Here is a 6,000-nt window from a genome sequence, read left to right on the forward strand (position 1 = left end):
TGTCACCGGCTGTACGAGCGGCTCTGGAGAAGCGTAGGATGGCCCAGATCGAGCAGAATGCCCTCTATGTGGAAGAGGAAGGACTAGTTTATGGACCCGGAATAGCAGATTGAGCGTAAGCTGCATAATATTGCATTTACATTTAGTCAAATCTTCAAACGCGTTTTTCTCGAAATGACTTTTTTTATCGCGCAGTACGGTAAGTTCAAATCTACTGAACCGACTGACATGATTCTTTGTTTCCGACGAAGCTAACTAAATTGTCTAGGAGTTCCTAGAATGAAATTTTCACTCTACGGTGGAGTGTGCGCTTATATGAAACTTACTGGCAGATTAAAACTGTGTGCCGGACCGAGACTCGAAATCGCGAACTTTTTTGACTTTCGCGGGCAAGTGCTCTACCAACTGAGCTACCCAAGCACGACTCACGCCCCGTCCCCACAGCTTTAATTCCGCCAGTACCTCGTCGTCTACCTTCCAAACTTCACAGAAGCTTGAAACGTCCCCTTAGAAAAATTATTGAATTACTGTGCTGATAAACCTATTACATTATTTGCTTTTCAGACAGCTGAGCAAAACTGAACGTACTCAGACATTTCGCTCTTTACCTATTCTGGTCAACACTAAACTGACACACATTATTTTTTTAGCGCAACGCAATCTGACTTTCAATAATCCCTACAAGAGAATGGCCCTGACTAAATTAACCTATACGTTTCACAAATCACTTACCACTGCAATACAGCGAGCGCCAATACTGCTAGCTAAATAAAAGATTCAAACTACTGAAGGCACTAACTACTGATAGGCATAGTTAGCAAATGAAAGATTTTGATAGAGAACAAGCAATGTATTTACCTTAAAAGTGTTCAAAAGTCATAATATATATAGCAGTTCATGACATCCAGTCTTACAAATTTACTGTCTCTGTCCAGATCATCCGCTCTCAAAACTCCGCCATCTCACTCCCCACATCCACCACTGCTGGCGGCTCACATCCAGCTGCCCAACACTACAATGGCAGACAACAATGCAAACTAGCCACAGACTGCACACAGCACAGCCAGTGATTTTCATACAGAGCGCTACGTGGCGTTACCAATAAGAAAACCTAAATAGCCTACTTACAAGCTCTCCTGCGGACCTTGGAGAAATAGGAGTTGTGCCACTTTTATTCCGATCCATCAATTATAAATATTTTTACTTGGCCGACGAAGTCGAAAAATCGATGAAAAAAACCGTTTTTTTTCAAATGGCCGACGTTTTGTTTCCTATGGTCCAAATAACTTAAACGAGGTACAACTCCTAAAGAATCTTACATATTTCGCTAACGTCAACTCAATTTTGATTTCAGACGAGTCGGCTGACCTGTGACATATCGCGCGTGGAGGTCTACATCGAAATTTTGTTTCGTTCCGACGGCACTTCCACCTTTGATCTTCGACGTTTCCGATCGAAAAAATTCCAGTTTGTATAGGAAATATCAAGAAACATTTTGACGTAATTTGACATTGATATCTATAATAGATCCAGAGAAATTTTTTTTCAAAGAACATGCTTTTTTCGGGCCTTAACGCGCGAGTGGACCATTGTGCGTCATTTTTAACTCAAATTATCTCACATTAGAGATTTCCGACAGAGTTCCCGTTTCGAACATACGAAAATGTGATGTCTCCTTAAGATTTCATTCGCATAATGTATTCACCTAACTTCATAAGGTCATGAGAAAATGCATTTTCGTAAACTGTCCGTATATCGTCTTCATAATTTGTTGCCGCAGACGAAACTAAAATCAAAACATAGAGTATGTCTTCCAGAACACATTGATGAAATTTCCACATTTATAAAGTGAGTAGTTTGCCTGTTTGAGCGAGTTGAATGAAATGGAACATTACACGTGTGTTACGTGCGGGGCGTGGCAGCTCCGTTCCGCGCCCACTGAAGAAGCGTCACTCCTGAAGTAATTTAGGCCAGAGTGCAGCATAAATATCCGTCAGCAACTACTAACGAGTGGTTATGGTATGTGCTCCGACACTTGCGAACCCGGAGTCGCCCAGTGGGGACAGCGCCATTACAGCGGTATGAGGGAACGGAGGCCTTACAGTGCGAGGTTTGCAGGCATGCGGCAGCGTGTGTTTGGAGAGTGGAGAGTCCTCCAGAGTGTGTGTGGCCGGGGCCCGGCCGCGCGGCCATTTTGGTCTGGCGCGCCAGGCTGTGGCGAGGCGGCAGGTGTGAGCGGCAAACCAGTCCCAGCGACGGCGGCCGATTGGCTGCCCCGGGCACAAAGAAGCGGCGAGCCGGCCGTCGCGGCGGCCACGGGGAACGCTCCAGAACTCCGGGCAGCTGCCTGCCTCCATCATATGTTTTGTCTTTTCTATTAAACATTAAACAACTTGCTTCCCTGTATGTAGTGTTTGGTGTCTTCGACCACTGTACAGGTTGATTGGCGACTCCACGGAGTGCTGTGTGCACAACGACCATATATGTTAAATTAAAAGGAAGGTCAGCGTTGGCCGTAATATTGATGTTTTATTGATAGCAGAATCTATTGTCAATCGCATAGTGATCATCTTCAGTGCTGTTGTGTACAAATTAAACTCAGACACTGGTATCAAGTCACCAGTAACCAAAACTGAGAAGCAATCAAAATTATTGTGATCGCTTCTCAGTTTTGGTTATTAGTGACTTGATACCAGTGTCTGAGTTTAATTTGTACACAACAGCACTGAAGATGATCACTACGTGATTGAAAATCGATTTTGCTGTCATTAAAACATCAATATTACGGCCAACGCTGACCTTCCTATTAATTTTTAATTCACTGTACAGGTGTCGCAGGAGGAATGGAGAATATTCAAAGATATAACGGGTATGCTTATTTGAAGTAAAAAAAAAAAAACTTCATATGGACAAAAAATTCCAGGACTTCGTCCACAAAATTTTCCTACGCTCACATTTTACTTATTGTGCAAGGTCTCCTTCGAAATACGATCCTCCACAATTGATACACCGCTCCCAACGTCGTTTCCACTATCGGAAGTAGTCTTGGTACGCCCCTTGCTGGATCTTGCGAAGCGCCGTCTGCGGATTTTCATTAATCTCGCCTATCATTGCAAATCTTCGTCCTTCCAACGGGGTTTTCAACTCTGGAAATAAACTTAAGTAATAGAACCCAGTACGTTGTCCTCGATGGTGAGTGTTCATCGGCATTTGCAGTGCCCCAGGGACGTATGGTAGGTCCGCTGTTGTTTTCTATCTACATAGAAGATCTTTTGAATAGGATGGATAGCAATGTGCGGCTGTTTGCTGATGATGCTGTGGTGTACGGGAAGGTGTCGTTGAGTGACTGCAGGAGGATACAAGATGACTTGGACAGGATTTGTGATTGGTGTAAAGAATGGCAGCTCACTCTAAATATAGATAAATGTAAATTAATGCAGATGAATAGGAAAAAGAATCCCGTAATGTTTGAATACTCCATTAGTAGTGTTGCGCTTGACACAGTCACGTCGATTAAATATTTGGGCGTAACATTGCAGAGCGATATGAAGTGGGACAAGCATGTAATGGCAGTTGTGAGGAAGGCGGATAGTCGTCTTCGGTTCGTTGGTAGAGTTTTGGGAAGATGTGGTTCATCTGTAAAGGAGACCGCTTATAAAACACTAATACGACCTATTCTTGAGTACTGCTCGAGCGTTTGGGATCCCTATCAGGTCGGATTGAGGGAGCAATTCAGAAGCGGGCTACTAGATTTGTTACTGGTAGGTTTGATCATCACGCGAGTGTTACGGAAATGCTTCAGGATGTCGGGTGGGAGTCTCTGGAGGAAAGGAGGCGTTCTTTTCGTGAATCGCTACTGAGGAAATTTAGAGAACCAGCATTTGAGGCTGACTGCAGTAAAATTTTATTGCCGCCAACTTATATTTCGCGGAAAGACCACAAAGATAAGAGAGATTAGAGCTCGTAAAGAGGCATATAGGCAATCATTTTTCCCTCGTTCTGTTTGGGAGTGGAACAGGGAAAGAAAATGCTAGTTGTGGTACGAGGTACCCTCCGCCACGCACCGTATGGTGGATTGCGGAGTATGTATGTAGATGTAGATGTAGGGTTCCACAGGGGCCAGATCTGGAGCGCACGGAGGATGAGATAGCACAGTAATTTCGTTTCTTTGTGAAATAGTCACGCACCAACAGGGATGAATGCGCGAGTGCGTTTTCGTGATGCAAGAGCTATTAAATCTCTCGCCACATTTCAGGCTGTTTCCTTCTCACATTTTGTAGCAGGCGTCGAATCACGTCCCGACGGTACTATCGATTAACAGTATGTCCCTGTGGCACGAGCTCATGATGAACTAATCCTTTGAAGTCTAAGAAAACTATCAGCATGGCATCGACATTTGACTTAACGAGCTTTTTTTGATCTCGGAGAACCATTCCCGAGCCGGCCGCAGTGACCGAGCGGTTTTGGCGCTTCAGTCCGGAACAGCGTTGCTGCTAGTCACAGGTTCGAATCCTGCCTCGGGCATGGATGTGTGTGATGTCCTTAGGTTCGTTAGGTTTAAGTAGTTCTAAGTTCTAGGGGACTGATGGCCTCCGCAGTTAAGTCCCATAGTGCTCAGAGCCGTTTGAACCTATCTCTCTCGACCCATTGTCAAGGCTGAACCTTGGTCCCAACAACATAACCGTAGACTCATGTCTTAAGGGGGGTAGGAAGTCAAACGGGCCGACGTGGAGCAGGAGACGCACCATAGGACATTTTAATTTCCACTGTCTACACTTGGACAAACAAAGTCATAAACCTTTATCGGTATGTCCAGGATAGATTCAGGATTCACTCTCATAGCAGTGGAAGTTCAAAAACATAGCAAAATTTTTTTTTACATGTGTAATTTCATCGTTTTTTCACTTACTTTTGACTGTATTTGTTGCTATAGGTACAATTTTCTTCATAAGTAAGAGAGATTCTTGGATGAATTTTGCGCAGCATACAGTCCAAACTTACAGGTGTATGAAACTTTAGAATTTATTTAATTTATGAAAAAATGAATGAGATGTTACATTTTAAATTTCATGTTCAGAAAAAACTCAAATTTTATAGTTAATTAATATCAGTTTTTACCATAGTTTTTAATAGGTTTGGAAAATTCTAGAGTTTCACACACCTGTAAGTATGATTTGTATGCTGAGCAAAATTCATGGAAGAATCTCTCTTACTTATGAAGAAAAGTGTACCTCTGGCAAAAAATGCAGCCAATAGTAACTGAAAAATGATGAAATTTCACATATAAAAAAAAATTTTTTGTTATGCTTCTGAACTTCAATCTCGCATTAGAGAAGGTAATGTGAGAGATGTCATCTAATGAACTCACAGGAGTCCAGGCCGAGGATGTGAACATCAAGTACCTCGGATATGCCGATGACATAGTGCTAGTATCTGGGTCGCAAGAAGAATTAGGGGAAATGGCTGACATTCTGGAAACAACAGCGAGAAAAATTGGACTTCAAATCAATCGTGACACGACGGAATACATGGTTCTACACCGTAAACATAATGAAACTCAAGAACCACTTCCACCCTTACAGACAACTGAAGATTCTTATCGTCAAATGAGGGAGTTCAAATATCTGGGCGCAGTATTCAGAGACGAACCGTCCAGTAAAATGGAAATACAGGCAAGACTACAGGCAGGTAATCGCTGTTACCACGGCCTTAATCCTCTCCTCAAAACCAGAAGTTTGTCAAGACATTTCAAAATAAACATCTACAAAAACTGCTACAGCCAGTAGTACTATACAGGGTGAAAAGTATTTAAGCCGACAAACTCTGGGAGGTTGTAGGGTACATCAAAACAAATATTTTTACCTAATGTCATTTTTTCCTATGAGGATTATTTAAAACAGTGGAGGCCATATTACGCTCTTCAGTTTTTAGAGGCCGTATTACGATCTACAGTTGCTAGAGGGCGTATTACCCTCTTCAGTTGTAGGCAACTGGTGTCCA

This window comes from Schistocerca americana, chromosome 5 (assembly GCF_021461395.2).
Source record: "Schistocerca americana isolate TAMUIC-IGC-003095 chromosome 5, iqSchAmer2.1, whole genome shotgun sequence".
Lineage (NCBI taxonomy): Eukaryota > Metazoa > Arthropoda > Insecta > Orthoptera > Acrididae > Schistocerca > Schistocerca americana.